At 45.9% G+C, this 26,827-nt stretch overlaps 1 long non-coding RNA gene across 1 annotated transcript in view; it reads right to left on the bottom strand.

The window, feature by feature from the left end:
* LOC144767189 (uncharacterized) overlaps positions 1-26,432 on the bottom strand; it is a 91,476-nt gene extending 65,044 nt beyond the window's left edge. The window contains exons 1-2 of the long non-coding RNA XR_013598093.1: positions 26,340-26,432; positions 26,172-26,231 (exon numbers count right to left, since the gene is read on the bottom strand). This is a non-coding gene — a long non-coding RNA (uncharacterized LOC144767189). The remainder of the gene's footprint in view (positions 1-26,171; positions 26,232-26,339) is intronic.
* Positions 26,433-26,827: the final 395 nt, after the last annotated feature.

The raw sequence follows: 26,827 nt of genomic DNA, 5'->3' as shown, positions 1-26,827 counted from the left end.
TTATAATGCAAGTCAATGAACAAAAATCAAGGGGGGGGGCAGAATCGGGGGAAAAAGACTAAAGATTTTAAAACATATGAATCAAAACAAGTCATGGAACGTCAGGATTAGGGCGAATGTGAACCATCGGGTACATCAGGAAGGGGTGGTGTGCATATATCCCCTCTGTAGGAGTTCCATTGATTCCAAATTTCCCCCCATTTTTGGGGCCTACCTCGTGCCACATACACCGTCTTTTCTCTAAACATACACCAATCCATATTTTCCTTCCACACCGAGACCGTCGGTGGGCGGGGAGCGCCCCACAATTGTGCAATGTCTCGTTTAGCAATCATATTGGCCAGGGTCGCCCAACGAGTCTGAGCCACGTCATAGTCATTTGGTTCCCATACATTCAGCAGACACCGCCTAGCTTCCGGTTGTATCTCGACTCCCGTAACCTCTTTCATGACAGCATGCACTCTATTCCAAAATACAGCAACCTCCGGACATTCCCAAATGATGTGAAGGAAAGTAGCAAGTTGACCACAACCACGGATACATAACCCATCAACGGAATAACCCATTCGAATCAGTCGCGGACCAGTAACATACACACGGTGCAAGATCTTGAGTTGGACTAGTCGATGGCGGCCCGGTATCGCGACCTCTTTGGGTGAGGAAATCGCGGATTGCCAGTCCTCGTCATCTAATAGTAAACCGTCTCTGGTCCAGACCTCCCTTAAATGCGTTAACAGGTCAGACCGAACATTAATTAATTTCTTATAAATCAAAGAAATCGTGCTATCGGGCACATGTCCATCAAGTATCCGATCCTTCAACGGGGAAGATTCCGGAATAACGGTCCCAACGGGGAAAACAGAGCCCAACGTGTGACAAATCTGTAAATAGCGAAAAAATTCCAGATCACTCAAGTCGTATTCCACCTTCAAGACCTCAAAAGTCTTAATCCTATCTTTAACCCAGAGATTGCCCACTCTACTGATACCAATCATATCCCATTTCAAAGCCTTTCGTCTGCCATAAACTTCCCAGCTTGCAAGAATCGTACAAGGGGGTCGCCCGGGTCAGTCTCCCGCTCCACCCCATTGCCGCATTCGCACAGTTCCACACCTGCACGGCGATCTTGGTAGGACCAGTAAGCGTCCGAATTGCCAATCTAGAGTATAGCGCCCTATTATAGTTCCCTCCCGGTAAAAGCCACCTATCCATCTCAAATGCGGGATCCAAACCCGGACCATACATACCGTGATTAATTGCACTCAATTGAGAGGCCCAATAGTAACGCCTAATATCGGGAAGAGCAATACCGCCGTCATACCAGGGAAGAGTACGTTTAGGGAGGGCGATACGGGCACGCCCATCCCAAATCAGCTGTCTCTGTAGACTCTCCACTTCCTGGAAGTATTTTGCGGAATTGCGTCAAACGTATTCTGGAGCGCGTATAAAAATCGCGGTAGAGACATCATCTTGAAAAGGGTTGCTCGCCCGAGGGGGGACAGTGGAATGCCGCGCCAGATCACCACGTCAAAACGCAACCATTGTAGCGGAGGGAGTAAATTACATTCATATCTTGCTACGGGGTCCAAAGTGATAAAAATCCCCAAATATTTGAAACCCTCTTGTGTAACCTGTATTGGACAACCACGCGGCAATGCAGGGGCGCCACCCGCGAGTACGTATATACAAGACTTGGACCAATTGATCACGAGGCCAGAATTGCGTCCGAATGAAATCAACACATCAAACAGCACGTTTAACGACTTTTTGGGCGAAGTGAGGTACAACAGAATATCGTCCGCATAGAGCGATATGCGATCTTCAAACTCAGGGGTCCACTGTATACCTCTCATCGATGGTTCCCAGCGCAACCATGCAGCCAGAGGCTCCAAGGCGAGTGCAAAGAGGAGGGGAGACAACGGACAGCCTTGTCGAGTACCCCTTCCCAGAGCGAAGGGACTGGATACCCGACCATTGACCACTACCTGTGCCAACGGAGCCTCATAAAGAAGTTTCACCCAGCTAATAAAGCCAGGACCAAGGCCGAATTTCGCCAGAGCGGCCCACAACTATGACCACTCCACAGTGTCAAAAGCCATCGTGGCGTCAAGAGAGACCAAGATGGCCGATTCCAGAACATATGGGGCTCTCGCGAGAGCGCCGTGTAAGCGTCTCAAATTCAGTGCTGTGTTACGGCGCGGGATGAATCCGGATTGGTCCGGATGGATCAAGTCACTAATCACATTAATGAGACGGTTAGCTAGTACCTTAGCAAGGATCTTTGGCTCTGCATTAAGAAGCGAAATGGGTCTGTAGGACGTACAACAAGCCCTTGGCTTCTTCTCCTTGTGAATCACTACTATCGATGCAAGACGCTGATCGTAAGGGAGGGAGCCAGTATCTCTCGATTCCATGAACATACCGCGGAGATATGGTGCAATCCTATCCGGACGCAACTTGTACAACTCAATAGGGAGACCATTGGGACCCATAGCCTTTCCCGAACGAAGAGAACATATAGCAGTAGCTATCTCATCTACCGAAAGTGGCGCTTCCAGCAGCTCCCTGTCTGAGTCCGATAGGCACGGCAGTGAAATATCTCTCAACAACTGGTGAGAGTCTTCTTCAGGTCTAACAGAAACTGGTGAATAAACCTCACAAAAATGATCAGCGAAGCACTCGACTATCTCAACCGGGTCCGTCACACGCATTCCATCAGGCCTCTCAATCACCGGAACCCTCGACTCGCTCTCTCTTTCCTGTCCAACCAGGCAATCAATTTCCCAGCCTTGTCCCCTACATCATACAGCCGCCCCTGTCGCTCCCTATTCATGAGTTTAGCGGCATCAGTCACTAAGGCCCTATAATCAGACTGTTTGAGACCGAGGACATGAAGTTTGTCTCGGGTGACCCCCAACTCCAACTCTCCTTCCAGTTCAGTAATATCAGCCTCCAGTCGGACCACCGCCTCATTCCTGCTCTTTTTAGCACCAGCAATCAATGATAAGGCCTGTCCACGAAGGACCGTCTTAAACGCTTCCCATAATGGCACCAGAGTGGAAGGTAAACTGTGTCCGACCAGGGTGCATCACCCTCCAACAGTCAATCAAGCCCAGAGTTTCCAGGAATCCACTCAACCATGATTGGGACCTCACGAGATCCCGGGGGGGATGGCGGTCCTCCACACCAGAAACAACAGAATTAAAGTCTCCGCCCACGAGCAGCATACAGTCCGGGAGTCCCAGAACCACCCTCCCCAAATCAGAAAAGGTCGAGGACTGCAAACCAGGGGGGACGTAGACAGAAAGCAACGTGATGGTCTTCCCCTCCCACCTACCAGTGAGGGCAGCGTAACGCCCTCTATCGTCACACATTACATTGTCGACCTCCAGGGGAAGGGAGTTCAGAACAAGAATACCCACCCCCCTGGAACCAGAGGTGAAACCAGCATGGACAGCAAGATGGTATCCCCGCCTATTCATAGCATGACAAGTGTTCCCAATCAGATGTGTTTCCTGTAATAACACTACATCAGGGGAGAAGTGTTTCAAGTATTGCAGAACAACACCCCGTTTTATCCTGTCCCCCATCCATTAACATTCCAGCTTAGAAGTCTCAACCCCCCTACCCCCCACACTCGAAATGGCAGCAGAGCCCTCCCAACCCGCAGCGCAGCACCCAAATGAAATAATAATTCAATACGTTGTCTTGAAAAAGAACCAAAACACACCCCGAACACTCCCCTCCCTCCCCCCACAGTCCCAGGAAACAAACGCCCCCCACCCTGCACCCCTGCGTTAGACTCAAAAGCCACCCCAACTTGCAGTGTGCCTGTCGCCCTAACATGGAACTAATCTACAAAAAGAAACCCAGAGGAGGAAAGAGTCCCACCCCCCGCCACCTCGGGGTATACACAGAAGTCTTAATAATACGGGAGACGTCTAACCACAGTGACATATCATGAACAGTGTCAGTAACTCGGGAGCACAGCTCATTCCTGTTCAGGTTGGTCACCCTCAGCTCCGCCGGAATGTTCCGTGCGATCTCGTCGCTCAGGCAAGGAATCAAGCCAGTCACTCACTCTGTCAGGGAGATCGAAGAAAAATGTCCGGTCCTCATATTCAATCCGTAGTCGAGTCGGGAAGAGCATCGCATATTTCAGTCCCATGTCTCTCAGTCTCCGCTTCACTCCTTGGAACTCCATCCTCTGTTTCTGAACAGACTGTGTGAAGTCCGGGTAGTAGCTCACAGTGGTATTCTCAAACTTCACCGGGCCACCCGTTCGCGATGCCTGCAGGATAGCGTCTCTATCCCTGAAATAGAAGATTCTAGCAATAATTGGGCGCGGTGGAGCACCGGTTTTAGGTTGACCACCCGGAACTCTATGCGCACGTTCAACGGCAAAGAATTTGCTGAGGCCTTTAGGAGCGAGATGCGTGAGGATGAGGTCTTCAACAAGGAGATCGGTGGAAGAGCCCGTGGAATTTTCAGGAACACCAATGATGCGCACGTTATTGCGTCGCGCCGGCTTTCAAAATCCTCCAGTCGACGATTAAAGAGGTCATTAGAGGTCCGGGGAGTACGCACCTCCGTTTGGAGGACAGCGACATCCGTAGTGAGGCTGGAAGTCTTTAAAAATTTTACCTTTTCATTGGTCTTCGATAAATCCATTCTGATAATATTGACGTCGATGGCCACTGTGTCTAGCTTGAGGGCGATGGCCTCATATTGTTGGTCAATAGAAGTCTTCATACCAGTGATGGCGTCCATGACGTCTTGCAATGTAAGATCAGCCAACATGGCGGGGTCCTCGGTCACTTCACCCCGATTCCTATTCGCCCCTCCGGGTGACACCTTAGGCTGGGTGTAGCGGTCCATGACGTTTGTTTGAACGGGACCACCTCGGAGAGGGGTCTTGGTTTTGCGTTTATCGCTGTCGGGTTTGCCCGCCATGGAGGGCGGCAAGCCCCCAGGAAGCGCCCTGGACCTGGTGAAAATGATTCGTGCGTTTTCCACCAAAATTACTGATAGCAAGCCAGCGGGCACACGGCGTAGACCACCGACACGCCGCCTTGGGCTCACAATAAATCCAGGGTCCGGGCGCAACACAGGCTATTGCAGCAGGATAGAGATGCGTGAGGGTGAAGATCCAAAAATGAAACCGAAAGTGAACTCGGGGCAGCAACCAAGACTCCGCCGCCGTTGTTGTTGAATTGTAGCCTGGGCACTCAGACCACCCGAGGCCCGGAGGTGTCCATGGGGCAGGCCTCAAAGGTTCAGAGTGTCATAAGTTCGGTTCCCGGAGTCCAAATCGATTTCTGAAAACAGCTCGTATGTCCGCTGGGTTGCGTCTTCAATAGCCCGTCGATGTTGGCAGGATAATATTCAGGATAATTGCGAGAGGTGGCGAGGGTCTCGGGAGCCCTGGGCTCACGCGGCCATCTTGGATGCACGTGTAGCTCCTCCTCTCATATAGTCCAATCTTGATTCATGGCCCCTTTTATTAAAGGTACACTTGGACGGAGTGTCAGATCGCATGCGACCGTTACAAGCCCTGATAGAATTATTCAGAGTTAGGGTCGTGATCTGGATGGCCAGAGGGGACCAGGACTTCGGATGTGGGGACTGGCAAGGCGGAATTCCCCAGTGTTCGTCCTCGCCTGTCGGGGCTCCCTCGTTTAGACCACTAAGTGGCTCGTAGTGGCAATTCAGATCCCCGGCGACCAAGTAATGTATGTCCCTACTAAGGGAGCCAAGGAAAAATGATAACTCTTCAATGGTTTTGGACTCGTTTGCCATGCTTGTCGGCCGTGAGTAGACATTTACGATGGCAAGTTTGTAGGGGTTTGGCCAGGACAGGAGAACGCACTGAATATCATCAGAGTGGGTCGGGATAATCTCGCTCGAGCAGCCCAAGTGTAGGCCAACCCAGATTGTGAGGCCCCCCGATGGGCGTCCCTTGCCTCCCCACCATGCAGCAATATTATATGCTGCAGAACCCACTCTGTGTTGGTCCTCCCTAGCCCAGGTTTCTTGGAATACACATATATCACTCCCGTCCACAAAGGTGCCCCATTCTGGGCAGGCCAATTTATTTGGTAAACCTGCCACATTCCATGATAGAATTGACATACACTTTGTGTTCCCTATACTGGACCGCGTGCGATCCGGCGTGATATTAGCTCTCCCCATTACATTTTCAATGCTGGTGGAAGGTAGGGACAATACTGGTGAGTAATCATTGACTGCCCTATCCAGAACATACATGTTACCACTCCTAAAGCTCCCTATTGGGGGATTCTGGGCTCCTGACAGCTCGCATACCTGGACTCTCTCCACCAAAATCTGGCCATCCCCAACAACCACACAGTGAGTCTGGGCCTCATCCTGTATATCCTGGTCGACCCTAGTGAGTCAGTCGACCTGGTCCAGACCACTGAACCTATTGTAGCATGGAATCTGGTTCTGGACAGATGGTTGGTGGCCATCCCAATTCTTCCCTTCCCTCCCCGCTTGACGGTGAGATACGAGGGACCAACCCTCATCTGGGTTTCTCAGTTGTTTACTGGGATAGAAATAGAAGAGACGTCTAACTTCTATCTTTGTGCCTACACTAGCTAAATTCCAATTACATATGTAGTCTGTAATCTTTGGATCCCTGAAGTGGACCAATACACAATCACCAGTTAAAGTTTTGGGAGCACGCCCTACCCATCCCACCCTTCAGGCCATAGATATTTCAGTACTCATGTGTGGAGGGAGGGGTCTATACGCATTAAGCCAATGAATAACTTTATTTTTTCAACATTCGGCATACTAATTTCTGGGACCCCTGTTAGAATAATTAAATAGGGACTGACTTCAGGTGGCAAGTCCACTTGGGGTTCGGTTCGAATTCTCCTACTTGTACCTGCATCCAAAATGGACCGCCCATCGTGAGAAGTAGTGTCAATCTGTGCTCCTCCTACACTACTGGACACTGTGTGCTGGTCAGCCCTGAACCCCCCTCCCAATTTATTTGGCAATACATTTGCTCCCCCCGTGGATTCAGTGGGATTAACAGCAACTTGTTGTGTCACAGAAGTGGCAAGATGTTCGTGCGTCACAACCCCTCCCACTTCAATTGACATGTTCCAGTTGCCCTGAACTAATGCATTGTTAACCAAACTATTTAGGGTGGCCACTGTTACTTGTTCAAAGTTAAATAGTTGGCTTTCAATACTGGCGAGTCTCTCTTCCAGTGGACGTAATATGGCACTCAGATGTGCAGTAATTTTCGTGCATAGGCATGTCGATAGTTCTTTCCTGGAAAGACCTGTGCCTGACACAATATTACCGTCAAAATTTCCCAACTGCATAGGTGAATCGAGTACAATAGCTAAGCTTTGCGTCTCAGCATCCTTTGGGCTTGATGGAATTACGTGTTTTCTGCGGCTTTTGGCTGAACAAGCTCCGGTCTTTTTTACAATGGGCTGCTTTTTCTTAGGAATTGCACCCGTGCGGTTACCAGGTAACTGGCGGGTAATCGGTCTCTCCGGGGGGTTTTCCAGGGTGGATGTGTCCAATCGCACTGAAAGGTTCTGTTGGATAGTTTGGATACGTGGGGGAGTTTGAGCCAGATCCTGTCTAGGTGAATGAATTTGGGCAGTAGTTTGAACATTGTCCATGTGTGCATTATCCATATTTTGATCCCTGGGAACCTCTGGTGTTCGAGCGTTCGCAAAGTGCCCCAACGAGGATCTTTTGGCAATAGCAAGATCCTGCGACACCCTGCATTCCAATTGCTTGATACCCTGATCAATCGCTAGATTAGTTCTTATTATAAAATCATCCAGTGTTCCTGTAAGTTTATTGTTATGTCCTTTACTTCTAGACTCCCGTGCAGCCATGTTACGAATGTGTACTTTAATTTAAATAGGAAGTCGTTCCCTCCACAGAAGGTACTTACAGGTAACTAGCAACAGTGGTTCCAGAGGAGGCCAAAGAGGGGTGGCCCGGTCCGGTCTCCACCGGGCTCGAACGGGCTACAACGCCCGGCGACCGCCCGCGTGCATCCCGCGTATTGAGGGGATGGGCGTGTCTAAATAGGCAGGGGAGGAAACGGGAAGAGGCCCCAGCTGCTGCAGGTGACGAGCCGCTGAGCAAGCTGGTCCTCGCAGTCCCGCGTCAGATTGAGTGTCAGCAAACTGGATCCGAGCCTCAATTCGGCAGCAGTCCCCCTTCTCCGTTGGAGTCCCAGGTAAGTGGCAAGAACTCAAATCGCCCAAAGTCTCCACCTGCGAGCGGCTCCCGTGAAGCGGGGGCCACGAGGCGTTATTTGCACCAGAAGGGAGGAGCGGGAAGAGGCCCCAGCTGCAGCAGGTGACGAGCCGCTGAGCAAGCTGGTCCTCGCAGTCCCGCGTCGGATTGAGTGTCAGCAAACTGGATCCGAGCTCCAATTCGGCAGCAGTCCCCCTTCTCCGTTGGAGTCCCAGGTAAGTGGCAAGAACTCAAATCGCCCAAAGTCTCCGCCTGCGAGCGGCCCCCGCAAAGCGGGGGCCACGAGGCGTTATATGCACCAGAAGGGAGGAGCGGGAAGAGGCCCCAGCTGCGGCAGGTGACGAGCTGCTGAGCAAGCTGGTCCTTGCAGTCCCGCGTCGGATTGAGTGTCAGCAAACTGGATCCGAGCCCCAATTCTGCAGCAGTCCCTCTTCTCCGTTGGAGTCCCAGGTAAGTGGCAAGAACTCAAATCGCCCAAAGTCTCCGCCTAAGTTTCTGCAGGAACTACATGCCAGACGAGAGGTCCCAACTACTCTTGTTCACTCATCGTACCCAACAGAGTCAAAGTAACAATAGTAAATTAGGGGAAGAAAGGAAAACATAAGGGGGGAAAGAAGAAAGTGTCCCACGACGCTTCCCACTCTAGGACAGGACCAAACAGGCAGTAGAAAACCGGCAAGAGTTGATGTTGACACCCTACGAGGAACTCCAGGACCCCGCCGATGTACCGAGACCAGAACGCTGGAAACTGCGGGCTGGACACACTACGAGACCCAACGAGAGATGCCAGGATCCCGTCAAGAAAGCGGAAGGACTGCAGGTAAGTGATGTTGTTATCATTTTTTTTTTCAGTTTACGGGGCGGGCTTTGCTGTGTCACAGACAGCAAGAGGAGGAGTGGTGGGCACTTAAGTGCCCATGGTCATGCACACTTTGCATGTTCCCCACCAGGCTGTAATTCACAGCCTGGTTTGGAACATGTGCAGACTCCCACTGCCTGTCTGAGCGCCAGGCTATGGTGCTCAGATCAATCACAACGCTGCATTGAAGCATAGTGATTGGCTAGAGGAGCCTGTTTGTGCTTACTGCTTCAAGCAGGAACAGAAGAGGACGAAGCGAGGCGGCGGTCCAGCAGCAAGATAAGTAATTTTTTTATTTATTTTTCTACCCCCCGCCCCACCCATGCTACTTGGTGGCAGTCGCCACTGTGTACTCTTTGTATGTTGTTAGTAGTAGGCCTGATCGACAGCTTTGAAGTCAAACCAGGACCTAAAAACCCACACCTAAGAACTCGATTTTGACTTCCTGACAGGCACGGTGCGTCCATTGGGGTGTAGGGGCGTAGCCCCACTAAGCCTCGTGGCGTGCACGCACCGCGGCTGCAAAGCAGCACAAACAGGACATTGCTGTTCTGCTGTTCTCATCACCTCACGCCCGAATATCGGAGTGCGCGGAGCCAGTGGGTGGGACTGGGCTGAACTGCTGCAGCTTGAGTGACAGTTCAATCACTCAGCTGCAGCAGCCAGTAGTGCACACACTGCGCATGTGTATTTATGGGCTGTATGCAGCCCACGCCTGCGCTTACTCTTCCCCCTTAGCGAGGGACCCAAGGGGGTTGCTGTTTCATATAGCACCCCCAGGGCCGCAGTCCCTAGGGTTGATAGGGGCGAATGGTATCTGTGCCCCCCTAACCAATCCTGGCGCTGCATGCAGCCCCAGGATTGGTTGGTCCCAATAGTCCACCGCGCAGCAATCCATTATTGGGTGCCGCGCGCGTGGGTGATGCCATGCCCTATCAAATGCCAGCGGGCAAAGAAGTAAACAAGGGTCAGCCGCCTCCCGTCGCATCCAGTCTCCTCATTTGGCCGTTTAAAATTTGCAAAAGGAAAGAGCGGGAAGAAGTTAGTTCCAGCACGTTGCAGAGCAGAGCAGAGGAGACACACAGGATCGGAGGAGAATGGAGATGCCCGGTAAGTTTGTTTTTTATTGTATTCATTAAATTAAGGGCTAGAAATTGCTGCCACGCACTCAGTCTACTCTGAGTCTAAGGGCCGCCATTAGTAGGGAACTCCATACCACACTCGGGAGTCTAACTGAAAGAAGCACAACGAGGATTCCTTTACTTTTTTCGCTACACAGACACTGATGTTCGCCGCCAATCAGATTGCAGTAGTAGGTGAATGTTCCTGCATATGACTGGCGTGGTGAGGTAAGTTTTGCTTGCTTTTGTTTTATATTTAATTTACCCCCCTCCCATGTGACATCCCTCTCCCCAACCCCCCCGCGAGCCGCGACTGCTGTTTGGTTGCTGCTTCTGGACAAAAAGGGCCTACGTGCAGTAGTCGTCCATTGTTTCAGTCACATGGACTTTGAATTTGATTGGGCCCGAGTTTGACAATGTTTCGGCTAACTCCTGAGGCAGCAGATCTTCAGAGTTTACAATGTCTGGTGCTTCCTGTCACAGCGCAGAACTTGCGCTTTTTAACGTGGTATATAACACATAGCAAAAGGCTTTCTGATTATCGCTGCATCGATTGAAAGGCTAGTCAGAACACTCTAACTCTTTGGGGCAGTTTAGACCAATTCTCAACTATTGGGTACCTGCTAACAAATGGTTGTGAACTGGGCAGATTAGTCTTCGACACAGCATCCCGCACGGCCCTCCTGCCTGACGCCAGTGCAATGCATATGACTAAGCTTCAGGTATGCCGGCTTGAGAGCAGAAGAGAGGCAGGCTACTTGAAAATAGAACAGTGCACATATTCACGTGACCCACGACCAACTGTTTTTATGTGCTTGTGGGTGAGATAAAAGTGGACATCATTAAATGTTTTTCATGGACTTCGGTTTACGATTGTTCTAGTTAATTGAATGTGTACATATAAGCTCTTTAATGAACTAATCAAAAGTGTGTGTAGGGCAGATATGCAACACACGGTGAAAATGTGTCTAACAGTAAGCACTGGGTATTGTGCAAAATAGATTAACCTGCCTGTAGCACAATTTTATAGGAATTAAAAGTAAATTGTTTGAGAGATGTATGTTTGATTTAATTATTTTTACGTTTGAATAGCGCATGGATCAATCTAATAGTAGCATGAGAGGCGCACGTTAAAACAATGTTCATTATACAATGTGTATGTTCTTGCTTTACAAAACGTAAAATGTGTTTCTCAAAAAATGATAACAACGTCCTCTCGCATGAGGCTCCTTCCGTTTGTCATTGGAAAAAAAACCATATATAGGCTATGAATAAATATAGACATCTGTGAGGTACTCAGCACTGTTATCTCAAAGTCTGTTATGAAGTACTTTGGTTATACTGAATAAGCAGCTACCTATGTCATTAGCATATTATGGGCCAGATGTAGGAGCCCTAATACCGGTCAGAAACGGCCGATTTCGGCCGATTCCGACCAGTATTAGGGTTTTCAGATGAAGGGGGCTGAAAATTACAGAATCGTATATTTACCGATTCGGTAAAATAACCGATTCGGCAAATTACCGAATCGGTAAATATACCGATTCTGTAATTCCAAATGTAGGTGGCACAGTTTACAGTGCCACAGGCCCTTAAGAGTCGGTATTTTACCACACAATCCTATTGTGTGGTGAAATACCGAATTCAGGTGTGCATGCACATCTGTGCATGCACACCTGTGCAATGTGACACACAGACATGCCCTTAGGGCATGTATGTGTGCCACATGTCACACAAGCCTGTACTTGGGGTGTTAGAGGGTGTCAAAGTGACACCCCCTGCACCCTTGCAGGATTCGGTATTTACCGATTCGGTATTTACCGAATCGGTAAATACCGAATCTTACAGATTCGGTATTCCGGAATTCGGAATTACCTACATCTGCCCCCTTCCCATTTACAGACTCTTAAATACCGAATCGGTAAAATTCGGTATTTAAGAGTCTGTAAATGGGAATTACCTACATCTAGCCCTAAATCTCTTAATTGATCTCATAACTACACTTTCGCAATTGCTTTATTACCTCTCTTGCTTTCATAAATTTGCTTGAAAATGCACCATTTGCCCACTGTATTTTACATTTTTTCTTGGGGGAGAACGCACGCAAGCGCCCTTTGTTGGTTGGACTCGCTACGTTCACTCGCTACTGGGCACGCATCCCGAACTTTTACGGCCCACCACTTTGAAATGTCACCACCCACCACTGCTTCCTGAGTTGCTGAATCTGATGCAGCTACAGTTTTATCATCCCATAGTAGTAGCCTAGCCCTCAGCCTGTGTACATATGAGTACCGAAGGACCGTCTGCTGTCAGAGTTGCTTTAAATCCTTTGAAGACATTTAGTAACCCTGGATATTGCATTGTATTTGCAGCCCGTATAGCACCTCCCAATATCAACCAAATTTTTAATAGTACCACAAAAGGTTAATGAGGGGCCCAGTCGCATCATATCCCTTCCAACAACTGTTTGGCTTTGTTGGGGTCCAGGCATGTAACATTTCTTGGGTCTAGTGCCAAGACTTGTGTTTCTTTTGATTTCTCATTATGCATAGTTGTGCTGCATTTGTCATACAGCCTCTCTCACTCTATCATTGAGCTCTGTACCGAGTCCCCTCTCCCACTGTCGTTGACCCAGGCTTTTATCCAAGGTTGTCATCAGGGGTTGACACCATGAGTATTAATCTACATAGTGAAGATATTATGTGCTTGTCTTAATTTCTGTCCTTCATCCATGCGGAAACTCTTCAAGGTCAAGGGATTCACCAGTCTTGTCTGAGGAATGTAAAGTTCAGTACCTTGCTGGAGGTAGAAAAACTATTCAGTCTCTGCTAGACTAAATTCCCTTTTAATCACTTCAAACAACTTAATCCTCTCCCAAGGAACAATAACTCTACCAGAAAACACCTAAACTCTCCTCAGACCCTGAACTGTTTCCTAACTGGGACGACACTGGGCGAACTCTAGGTTATTCAATTTAAGGGTAAATGGGGAGAGATACAAATTGAACCCCTTCCTGAAACTACACTTATCCCATATGTTCAGAGTTACTCTTGGTAGTGGTGAGGAGTAAAGACACCAGCTCCTTTGTGATTTCCCCAACTACTGTACTAGCAACAACTGGGTAGGAACATGATCAAGAGCTCAATGAAACAGTAGTGTTTCACAGTCTGCTTTACCCCACTGTATGAAAAGCGCAGTTATTCAATAAGGATAAACCATGTTGAACTGCAGAAAGATAGAGATATCTACTAGCGGCTGGCTACCACCCCAAATGAGGAGTTGATTGCTAGCTCAGTTTGTCTGAGTAGCTTGAAAGGTGTCAGTAGCGTTGTTGTCTGGCAAATGTATAAGCCTCTAGGGAGGAATCTCATCTTTAAAACAGGAACTATAGCAAACCAAGGAATGTGCCCCATGTGTCATTTTGCAAGTCCTTTCTTAGTTTTCTCAAGAATGGAAAGTAGCTGAGTGCTATGGCTTGGGCCACTAAGGATGCAGTTTGCACTCCCGGATAGATTACTGCTTTTGGGGTCCATCAGGTTGGAAAGAGCGTATGACAGGCCTTCCTCTGATTGGCAGTCAAATTTAGAAGCAGTGCTTCCGATTTGGTAATATTTACTGCTTGATAGCTATGTAGCTCTCTGAGAGGAAAAGTGGAATTGAGAAGAGTGGGTTGGAAAGTGTTTCCGTAATATCATGGACATGGTCAGTGTTCTCACCAATGTGGTCTACAATCTAAACACAATTAGCAAGAGGTTCAAACGTAAAGATGAGTAAGATGGGCAACAGGCAACCCTAATGTGTGCCCTTTGTGTTTGCTAGCAATCAATGACCCATTTGACAAAGCGTGAACAAAATCCAAGAGCATGTACCAGTCGGGTCAGATATGTCTAGTTTACTCTATCAAATACTTTCTCTGATCCAGTTATAAACCCTGGACATTTCAAAGAGTTATTTGGGTGTTTACAACTATGTGCAGAATGTGTTTTTTTTTTTCACCACATTGGCATCATGGCATTGATCCTGAATGGTCTGGTCTGCCAGATCAGACATCAATGGTCCCGGCAAAATGGTTATCACTCCCCTGAATATTTTAGTATCCATATTCAGCTGTAAGATGGAACTATAAGGGCCACACTGTGTAGAATCTTTACCCGTCTTTGCACAACCGGTCACAGATATGTCTAGCATGTTGTTCACCAGAGCACCTTTTTTGTCCGTTTTATGAAACGAATTCGAGTCATTTAAGCAATCAGGCAAAGGATGCAGAAAGTTTTATAAAAGGTGACAGCAACGCCATCTGAAATTGGAGATGTGCCCACTATTAAAAGGTGGATACATCTTATCACCTCTTCTGTTGGAATTTGTTCATTTGGGGTCTGAGCCTGGATTTCTGAGATTTTTTGTCAAGAGTGTACTGTGGATTTCCTGCACTAAGCTAGCTTCTATCAAAAATGTGATCCAAGCGTGCATAAGTCTTATAACAAATTCAGCCATTTTCTAAACAGCAGAGAGATCGAGCCACTCACTCCAAACCTATGCCGTGAGGGTTCTCTAGCCTGATTCATGATTATGTTTAAGTCGCCTTCAAACATGACTCATTGTAAAGGGACACCCAAATGTTCCATACTGGAGTGTACCACCTAATCCTGCTCCCCCAGCCACCACAAGGGTGATCCAAACTTGGAACAAACCGAATAAGAAGATGGGTTGCGAGAGCAAATCAACCTCTAAAACCCCGAGCTGGGTTAGTACAAGGCTGAAAGCTGTTGCACGGATGAAGGGGTTCAGACAAAGAGATAACATAGGGATCTAGGGCCAGATGTATGAACACTTTTTAGCGGTCGCAAATGTAAAATCGTAATATAATTGTAACCAGAGGCACATCCAGAGCCAAATTTCGGGCGGGGGCTAATAAAAAAGACGGGGGCTAATTCTTCCAGTAATAGGCAGAGTGGAGATGCAGGGGCTCTAAAAAGGGGTGAAAACACAACAAAGCCTCGTTAACAAGTAAATGGCCTTTTAAAGACCTGTGAAGTGCTCTGGGCGGCTGCATTAAGACGGTCGCCAGCCTGGGAAGCTGTCTCAGCCTGGGCTGACACACACAATGGGTGGGCTGAAGCCCTTTGAACCAGTGGGCATTGCGCACCTGATTGTAACATATAAAAACCCTATTTTGCAAGTCATTAATCAATTACTGACTCGCAAAATAGGGTTTGCGAGTCGCTATTAGGAAGGGGCGTGCCAATGGCGTCCCTTCCTAATAGCGAGTCGCAGGGGAATGTACGATTGTATTGCGACCGCAAATGCAGTAGCAAAGCAATCACAGTTACCACCAATTTCACCATGATGGTGACCCAGTCGTAAATGGGAAGGGGTCCCCGGGGACCCCTTCACCTTTGTGTTTGGCAGCAAAAAAAATTTGTATGAGCAGGCAGTGGGGCCACTGCTTGACTTTAAAAAATGAAAAGAAAACGTAATTTTTTTTTCTTTTAAACACAACCCGTTTTCCTTTAAGGGAAAGCGGGCAGCATTTGAAAAAAAACGTTGCTTTATTTAAAAAGCAAACACAGCCATGGTGGTCTACTGCCCCCAGCAGGCCACCATCCTTGTAATTGTAGCCCATTCCCAATGGTTTGCAAATTGCGACTTGCCTTTTGAATATTGATGAGGCAGTTAATTTGCGACCCCTTTGGGAATTGCTAAATGTGTCTGAGACAAACTAGTACATTACGTTTTGCGAGTCGCCAACTGCGAGTTGCAAAAAATCGCAATTTGCAGCTTGCAAAACGGAATCGTCATACCTCTGACCCCTAGACTCTAAAGAAAGTTTGGTAGGTGAATGGGATGTTCCCTTTTTTATTTTTTTATTAAATACCAGGTGCAACTTTCAAAATAGCAATTTATGATTACATACCATTACAATAAAAAGTTTTTGATTAAACGAGCCCGAAACTACGTGCATAAATACATTGAATACACAATACATACAAAACTTCAGTACATAAATAATGGGTAGGAAATTGGCACGAGAGGTTAAAACAGCCAGCAGGTATGTACTTAAAACCATTCTGCTTGATAAGTTAATAATTTAAGACAAAAGTACCTCACATTGTAAATAACTCATATACGTAAATCCCTCCATCTTTTAAGAGGAGCCCACACATGTTGTCCTAATACTCTTGTTTTCCTGCCCCTTCCAAGACAAAGGGTAGATTCTATGTTATGCATCCCTAACAAGCGCGAGAGCCACATCTGAAAGGATGGGGCCATACTATCCTTCCAGCCTGCCGCTAACATGATCCTAAGGACTGCATCCCAGATAAAAACAAACCCTTCATCCTCTTTATTCAGTTTTAGCTTCCCATCACACTCCAGAATCATTAAGGTAGGGGATAGGCTGATCTTAATGCCTAGCAGCCCCTCACAAAATTTCTGAATATTATTAAAAATCTCAGAGAGTTTGTTACAATGATAAAACATATGGACAAGATCCGCTGAGCCCACAAGACATCTCGGGCATTTATCGTCTTCTCTTATACCCCACATGAATAGCTTAGCTGGGGAGAAGTACAAATTATAAATCGTCTTGTAATATTGAGCTTTCAAGTTTGTAGAGCAAAACCATTTCCCAGCTAGTTGAAATGCCTTATCCAAATCTACATCTGGATCCCCTAGTTTTAACATCCAAGCAGCCTCGGTTTTATCTAGGTCATTTTGGAGTGTTAAAATTAATTCTTTATAGACCACTTTTATTTGCCTACCCCCATCCAGCACATATTCAAGCAGATTGATTTTACCACCTGGAGCAATGCTAGGTCTCCCCCTGATTAGCGTATTGTGTAATTGTAGAAACCTAAAACCTTGAGTATCTGGGATTCCGAATCGCCGCTGAATCCCATTAAAATCCGTCAACATATTTCGATTAAATATGTCCCCTATTCTTCGTATTCCTTGGTTCGCCCACATTCTCCAGAGACTATCACTACTGAGATGGGGGAACAGGTTGGAGTTCCACAATGGAGTATGATAATTCAGCTTCGGAATTTCCAACTGTTTTTGAATACGTTTCCAAATCTTCCAGGCGCTGTCTAATACTTTATATCTCTTTTTATTATAGTAACGCCTGTCAGTCTTCCGCAACAAGACGCCAATAGCTTCCTTGCCTAGCAGTAGCTCAAAAATAGAAGGAGGAACCCTATTACCGTAATCGGAATCAGCATCATTTGCTGCACAATCCAACAAAATAGCTATCTGGCTGAAGAGGCAGGCAATCAGATAAAATCTAATATGTGGTGCCGCTAGCCCCCCTTGGTCCAGCGGAAGTGATAAGTATTTCAGGGAACGTCTAGATTTCCCGTACTGCCAGATGAATTTCATAAAAGTTCCCTCAATTACTTTCAGTACCTCCTCACCCACCCAAAGCGGTATCGAACTAAACAGGTATAATATTTTTGGAAACATGGTCATCTTAATGACATTGACCCTGCCTATTATTGACAGGTGTATATGATCTATCCTTTTTAGTTCCGCGCTGATAGTCTTAAACAATGGAGTATAATTTTCTTTTACAATTGAGTCAATATTAGAGCTAATCCTAATCCCCAGATAAACTGCTGAATCTACATATCTTCCATCTTGTTTCTGAATATTATTCAAGCAGATTATCTGGGTTTTGGATTCATTTAGGTGATAACCTGAATACTGGCCAAATTCCGTGGTCAGTTCAATAAGAGCGCTCTGGCTCTGATGTTATTATGGCCAGTTCGTCCGCATACACCAACAATTTTGTCTCTAGCCCCTTACACACCACTGGTTTGATCCTTCAAACCCCATGATCCTTCTAACCAAAGGATCGATATAAAGGGCGAATAAGATAGGCGAGCAGGGACACCCCTGTCGGGTTCCCCGGGCTATCGCTATTTCGTCTGAGGACCCACCCATTAGTTGGATTCTTGCTACCGGGTCCACATATAAGGCTTTTATAGCCCTCATCATATTCGGGCCAAAGCCCCTCTGGTCCAATATCCCCCACAATACCTCCAGGTGACACGATCGAAGGCCTTTTCTGCGTCCAAGAGGATCATGGCCATCTGACCCCCGTGACAGCTTGAATATTAAACAGCGTGATAGCTCGTCGAATATGCTCAACCGGGTATAAAACCATGCTGCCACGGGGAGACGAGACCACCAATAACCCCTCCCAGCCTTCTGGCCAAGACCTTCGAGTAGATTTTGGTATCAGTGTTTATGAGAGATATTGGACGATAAGAAGCTGGATCTTCCTTGGTCTTGCCCTTTTTTATGAAAAAACACGATATTCGTTCCCTTCCTGGACTCTGGAACCTTCCCTGAACACATAATTCCACTAAATAAATCCAATAGGAGGGGGGCGAGCACGTTCTGCAGACATTTATACACCTCGATAGGTAAGCTATCAGGTCCGGCGGCCTTCCCAGCAGCCAGGTCCTGCAAGTCTTCTTCCACTTCATTTAGAGTCAACTCACTATCAAGTGAAATTCTATCTTGCTCTAGTAGTTTATGTCCAATAACTGCCTGACCACTGTAATCCAAAGGTGCCCCATCCTCCTCCCTATAAAGGTGCTGATAACATTTTTTAAACACCTTACAAATATTGGTAGGTGTGACAAACTCCTGATCGCCTTCACATATTTTAGTTATTACATTCCTACTTTGACCCTGTTTTATTTTTAATGCCAATAGTTTCAGAGCCTGCTCCACCATCTCGTATAACCTAACCCTATGTATTTGATAGTCCTCAGCATTTGCTTGTGCTATCCATTTATTTAATTCTGCCTTGAGAGTCAGACATTTTTGGAGACTTTCCTCGGCCTCATTTCCCCCTATAATGTCCCTCAGGTGTTGTTCTTCTACCTCCAACAACTAACCCACCAGCTCCTCGTGTTTTTCCCGAGCCTCCCTTATCTGTCTAGCCGAGTAACTAATCGTCTCCCCCTTAGAGCCGCTTTGAAAGAATCCCAGACCCAATTACGAGAGGAGCTATATCTGTTAGCAGCAAAGAAATGTTCTGTCCATTCTTTAAGATGATTGATAAACTTGGGATATGCTAACAATCTCCTCTCGAATGTCCAGGTAGACCTAGGTTTGGGAGCGTTATCCGGTTCATATACCAAGACCAACGGATTATGATCCGAGAACAATTTTGGCGTTTTTTTAATACCCACCCTTGAGGCTTCTGTAGAAGAGACAAGAAAGTAATCCAGTTTAGTATACTTTTTGTGCGGATATGAAAAATATGTGCATCCTAGATTATACCGCTCTCTATATCCCCACACATCTAACAAACCGTAGGAATTAATAAGCGAACATAAAGCTCTATATACCCTTGGTTTACTACCCGCATACTTTGTCATTCCATTGGTATCTGTAAGGTCTGCATCGATATTAAAATCCCCACACACGATTAGGGGGGCGACCATTTTAAGAATTCTAATTCTAGATTGTCAAAGACCTCTGGCTCGTCCCGATTTGAGCCATATATAGAGCATACTGTGGCCCCGATCGTAAGTTCCACAATTGCCCATCTACCCCCCGCATCTGCCTGGGTACGTACCATACCGCCCAGACTTGTTTTACCCAGGATTGCCACCCCTCTAATGGATGATGTCTGCTTAGAGCATGCCAAAAGCTCAAAACCTCTGATGCTGAGTAGATGTTTTTTTGCCCAGGGAAGATGGGACTCCTGGATACAGATCACTTCTATCTGATTAGTTTTAACCAAATGCCCCAATCTTTGTCTCTTAGACCAGTGGTTTAAACCCCCTACGTTAATTGAGCAGATCCTAAGTTTCTCCATTAAATCTTGTAACTTGTTCACCTATGCACTATCTCAGCATTTCACAATTTATTGCATATATCAAAATAGTCAAAATATCCACAAAATCGAATACAAAGCACCTGGTATTATCTTCATCTTTTTTTGTTTTTGCCCACCCTAAAGTGAGCCTGCCCTGCCCCCCTTCCCACCCGTCCCCCCCTCGAACCCCCCCAGCTCCTACCCACCCCTGCCCATGAACGACCTTCACCCCACCGGGACGCTCAGACGATAGTCTGTGCATGTGATGAACACTGTGTAGGTGGACAGTGACTACCTCTCGTGACCTGTGAATTACTAACTGACCCTTGTAACGTCTATGAACATATCAGCTCTACCCGATAGAGACAACACTCGCTTCGCCACCAAACCCCCGAAGCCCCTAGGCCCCCACACCCCTTAAATTCCCAACATATTCTTACCAAATACCGAGTACAAAATACCCGCCCCCACCCTTCACCCCCAGCCCCCCAGAAACATACATCGTCATCTTTATTTAATTCATTTACCCAAGGACTCCAGATATTCCTTGGCCTTAATCTCTGACCCAAAATATAAGGTGGGACCATTATTTATCACCAGGTGAATGGGATGTTCCCATTCGAGTACTTTCAAACTCAATATGACATGAACGCAATCCAGGGTTTAATACTTACAGCTTAAAGATGCACTGACCTACGAGATTATGCCAGACAAGGAAATGAAAGAAGATTCACTTCTAATGAGAAGGCTATTAGACAGACAGATGCTAAGGAAGGCAATTTCCCTTACTTCTATAACCATCATGGTGAATACCCTCAAAGAACGCAGTACTCTTAGATAGAAACTGCAGGGAGATATAGGAAACATAGAGGATACCAAATGGGAAGATATAGTGAAGGCCCTTGGGGAAATATCAAGTAAAAGACAACTTCAGATGTTATGTTATGTTATGTTAGGGGTTTGGTAAAGCGCAACAGCTGCCCCAGCAAAGAGGCGTCCCGGCGCTGCTAGGTCAAAGAGACAGGTACTCGAGGTTAGCCAGATATAGGCAACAGCCTATGATGATGAGAAGAGGAGAGTTTAAAGGCTTTCCGAAAAGCCAACAGGTTCACTATTCCACGGATGTGGGCCGGCAGGGAGTTCCATAGTGTAGCCGCCAACACCCGGAAGGAGCGCCCTCCCATGCGGCATAGTTTGGTTCGTGGTACATTCACCAGGTGTTGTCCCAACGAGCGCAAGCTACGCCGGGGAACGTACCAGGTCAACAATGGGCGCAGTAAGACCGGTCTCCCGGTTTTAAGGATCTTAAACGCCATGACGAGGGCTTTAAATTTAATCCGAGAAGCAATCGGGAGCCAATGCAGTCTTCCAATCGTTGCTCTGACAGGGCATCTGCGAGGGAGCCCAATCAGAGTTCTCACTGCCAGGTTTTGAACCCGTTGGAGTCGCAGTACCTCTGCTTTGTTAGCACCCAGGAGCAGTACGCTGGCATAGTCCAAAAGAGAGATAATCATGGCTTGAACAATAAGTCAAGTCAATTAAGTCAATAACATTTTTTGCATAGTATTTATTATACTGGAGTACAATTACACACATTTGTATTAATCAAAAACAATAGATGTGCCCTGCAATGTGTTCAGAAGGTGACTTTATATCACACTATCTGGGAATGTCCTTAGATCCAAAAATACTGGAAGAAGATTAAAAATCAACTGGAAGGGATTATGAGCAAATCAATACAGATATCGCTACTTGCTGCCTGGGAGTTGCCGTGCGCTCTATAAGTGCCAAGTGCCCAGTAACATTAGGAGTCTTGGTATATGTGGATTTAACTACATATCAAAAATTATTATTTGACCAAAGTTTCCTAATTGCAAAAATAGACACTGTGTAGCATAGGGGTGGGGGGAAATATCAATAATCCTTCAATTGCAACGAATTATGGACTGGTGTAGAGCTGCCAGAAAAGTAATTTATGAGGCACAAGGGTGTCCATAAATATCAGAAAATATGGGGTGGAACGGAAGATGCAATCAATGGCGACTAAATGGCTCAGACCTTTAATAGCATAGTAGAGACGAGTAATGTATAATATAGAAGGGATTGTGCAGGAGTAACTGAAGAAAAGATAAGTGAACTTGGACAAATTAGTGACGAACAAAACATAGATACATAGAAATATTTATGTATTTATTGTATGTAATGACTGATGATTTGAAATGAAAATACTGGAATCCATAAACAATATATATAGTTATAAAAAGTCGAAGCTGCAAAGTTTGAAAAATGCAATAAAATATTTTGCAAACAAAACTCTCATGTACGACCTACAAGGTAAGTGTCGCTGGGCAGCCATACTATCCGGTCTCAAACTGAATGACTCTGGCGGATCACAAGTGACCAGAAGCAGGGTTTTACTGCACATGGAAATTACTAAATTCCACAAAGCAAATCCCTGAGCCCAGGCTTTCTCTGTTGTTTTCCCTTGCATATGAAACTGTCTCTTCTCAGCCATGGAAATGTCCCCAACTCTCCTACTGTTTCATAAAGTCGTGAAACTCTATCTCTTCAGGACGGCATAGCCCAACTACTGTTAATTACTTCCTTGTCCAGACTAGTACCCTGTACAATCTGCATAGTTTAAATCATTTGATTTTCTACTTTTTATTTTTTCACTTTCCATATTATATTGCTCCTGCCCTTTGTTGTCTCTTAATATACGTTATTTACCAACATATATATATTTTTTAATTTCATTTTGTATTTACTCTCTCCTTGTACAGCCCTCCTCTGCCTGGGGGCTGAGTGGAGATTTTTTAAATTGCAAAAATTAATAAAAAATATTGAATACCGATGTAAACACTAGGCTGAGATACCGAACCATTGATTAAAAAGTAAAGTAAAGTCCACATTTGTAAAGCGCACATTCACCCGTAAGGGTCTCTAGGCGCTGGGGGTCGTCGGGAAGATCAAGCGAGCTATTGCCCAGAGTCACATGGTGCTGGGCTAACCTGCCGCCGGAGCCGGGGATCGAACCGTGGTCCCCAGATTCCGGCGTCAGTCGCCCTGGCCGCGGCGCCACACCTCTCCCACTATTTCCATTTAATGGTCAACTAAGCACATACATTACTGAAGTCTGTAGTTGTTGCATGTGTTTGGGAGAGGCTAAAGTTCGAGTCTGCGTAGTGTGAATATCTGGGCAGGAGACTGAATGCCCTCGAGTTGAATAATGATCCCTTCCCAAGTGATTATTATGACATGAAATACTGGGGATAGCTTGGTCCAGAATATTAGTAGGGTTCAGATTGTGGTCTACACTAAATTAGTGATGGTGTGAATTCTTACCGCAGTTCTCTGGCCAAATAAAATAAAAGTAATTAGGCAGCTACCACTGACTGTCACTGACAGGGGTTAGTGTTTTACAATCTACTAAAGGCCTTAAGTGGATGGTAAGTGGCATATTGACTACTGCAGCCAGCAGACTGACAGATGAGAGGCTGCATCGTGTTTTTTCCGGTGAAACATAGCTCGCTGACTGGTCAGACTCTGTTTAATTAAATATATCTTCAATAGTAGCATCTGCTCCACATAACCTTTACGGAGCTTGCAAAGCTGCAGTAAAAGGGCAGTGGATGATTGTATTTAAAGCTGAAACAGTGAGTGTACGCACATACATATTTCAGGGCAGGTAGAAGGATTTTGTGGGAGCTGCGCCAAACATATTTTTGGGGCCCCTTTTCGGAACAGCTTTAACTTTATGCTCTAATTTCACCCGTTTGCTGCCCTCTTTGGGCAGGTCACTGACAGTGCACAGGCACACTGGTCCAACTTTTAAATGTGTTGATATCTATTATTCAGGGATAGTGGTGTGTGTTTTCAATTTTGTGTAACACAGCAGCAGCTCACTGATATTATTACAAATATTCTCTGTTTCATTTTACCATTTCTCATATGTGAAGCTGTTTTAATCCAGAAGGAACTTCTTTTATGGCTGTTGCATGAAATAGAAACACAACATCTCTGCGAAATGTGCAAAATGTCTGTAACAGACTCACATACTCAACCCCCATTAAACATATATTAAAGGAAAATGGTCTTTAAAACAATCCTTTTAAGAATTATTCAAGGTAATCAGCTTAAGATTCACTGCAGAACAGGGTCCCCCTTAACACTGCGGCCCTTGGCCAGTGCCCACTTTGACCAGACCTTAAAACGTCTCTGTTTGAGGGGAATGGTCACATTTATAATGCTCCAAAACAACAGTTGAGGAAGTGTAGAGGTAGTGGTGGTAGAATCACCCTCCTAAATTGTATATATTAACAGTAGGATTCTATCAATGTGCAAAGGTGAAGAACTTTAATATTTCAGTTTGTGATGATTATCTATCTAGGGTTTGTGAGAACGGCTCTCTTTTAACGATGGCGAAAGAAGAGCACTATGGGCCCGATGTAGGTCGGTCGGTAACGGCCGAAAATCGGTATTTTCGGCCGTTACCGACCGGTATTTGAGCTTTGGTATGTAGGGACACATATTTTACAGAATCGGTAAATTTACAGATCGGTAAATTTACCGATTCTGTAAAATACCGAATCGGTATTTCTACCGATTAGGTAAATTTGGTATGTAGGTGGGACTCTTCTGAGTCCCACAAGCCTTACCGATTCGGTATTTTAGCATCAAATTCAATTTGATGTTAAAATACCGATTCAGGTGTGCATGCACATGTGTGCATGCACACCTGTGCCATATGACAGGCAGACCTGCCCTTAGGGCAGGTATGCCTGCCACATGGCCCCCGAACCTTTTTTGGGGGTGCTAGAGGGTGTCAAAGTGACACCCCCTGCACCCTTGTCAAAATCTGTATTTACCGATTCGGTAAATACCGACCGGTAATGCCCCATTCATTCCTATGGGCTTCAAAGCCCATAGGAATGAATGGAGTATTACCGGTCGGTATTTACCGAATCAGTAAATACAGAATTTTACCGATTCGGTAAAAAAAACATCTGGATGGACCTACATGTCCACCCTTCATATTTACCGATTCTTAATTACCGAATCGGTAAAATTCGGTAATTAAAAATCGGTAAATGATTCCTACCTACATCGGGCCCTATGTGTTTTTAAAATACCCCTCACACAGTAAGAATCCCTTAGTGTCATGCTTCATCATAGGGTTCTTCCCGTCCCTCTACGGGGCGGGGTGTGCTGCGACCTACGAGCTACGCGGGAGCACTTAGTATTGTGACGATAGGCTATGTGTGGTGTGAAGACAGTGAAAAAGTGGTTTTAGACAAAGTGTAGGGACCTAAATATGTGAGAACAAATTAAAAATTCCCTGGCTAGTAGAAAAAAATGATTTATTGACTTCTCTAGTTGGGAACAATAAAAAGGGGTTTCAGTAGGGCGTATTATGCTCTCTAATTGGTCTACATGACATGTTTCGTAAGCAGTCCCCTGCTGCTTACTCCTCAGGACCTCTACTGGTCCCTACTAATTATACTCAGTTTAGATAACTATGTAATAGGCCTAAAGTCCTAAAACAAAGTAGCAAAAATCGGCTACTTCGTTTTGCTCCTGGGCTTGAGTGGGCCCAAGTTGAAGCAGGAAAAATGAGTGACGTATTATGGTCTCTGTAAGAGAAAAGGAAAAAAAGGAAAGAAAAACGCAATGGTCATTTAGCACACGCATTTCCGCACACAATTCTCAATGTTCGCATATTTGCGTAAATCATATTGTGGCATTGTATATGTTACCTTGTGTAACATCATCACATTTAATCAACTTTTATGAAAAAGACCTCGTGAAATATTTTTCATGATTCTTTGGTCTCGGGTTAAGTCACCCTCCAAATTTCACACATAAAAGCATGCCTCAATACATTCATATGACACAACCAGCCACGATGGTTGCGACCCTAGGAAAGGGTTACTGTTGTGGCTGGAGCAATATTCTACCTCGAGATTTCGTTCATGAGAAAATCGGTGTATGAATGAAAAAGGTAAATTTAAAATCAGAATTGGCTAGGTAGTTGGTTATAAGAAAAAACGGAGCGACCTATTGCACGCATTCTTATTAGTAACGTAATTATACATACTGATATGTCAAATATAGCGTGTCCCATGAGCCTGCGTCGTAGGGTTATCCATGCGGTTTACTGAAAAGAAAAGCGCATCCAAAAGTCACTCCAAATGTTTGTTTTGTATTCATGCCCATTTTACACGAATGACCATGTTTAAAGACCTATGATCATGGTCTTACTTACGTTACAGCTGGCAAGAGACCACCTCAATCCTACCCCTCTGCAGCTCCGTGGGTTCTCGTGGCGCTGACATTGATCGGTTATTTATCTGGATTCACCCATGCGCGAAACGATTAGTAATCTCCAGCTCGGCTCTGTTGTAGGATGAATAAACTAGAGCGCTGACCCGAAATGGGCGCCTCTTATGGCACCAACAGTGGAAAAAAAGGGAACGCTGATGTAGTCTTTTTACTGTTTCTAGGGTAAAAAAAATCCTTCATATCTCCAATGCGGAAAAAAAAGAGAAAAACAAAATATTGACAACAAATATATAGCGTAAGTGGACGCTCACTTGGCGTTACATCAATTGGGCAATAAGTGTGAGAAGGTTTAGTTTAGAAAAACGATTTACAAAAACGATTAATTTAGGCGTTCAATGGTAAAAATGGACATAGAATGTGTGGTCAGGAGTCTTGATCCACCTATCTGCTCAGTGGTGTGATGGCCAGCTG

This window comes from Lissotriton helveticus, chromosome 7, assembly GCF_964261635.1.
Source record: "Lissotriton helveticus chromosome 7, aLisHel1.1, whole genome shotgun sequence".
In the NCBI taxonomy this organism is placed as follows: domain Eukaryota; kingdom Metazoa; phylum Chordata; class Amphibia; order Caudata; family Salamandridae; genus Lissotriton; species Lissotriton helveticus.
This window is presented reverse-complemented; position numbering and strand designations above follow the sequence as displayed.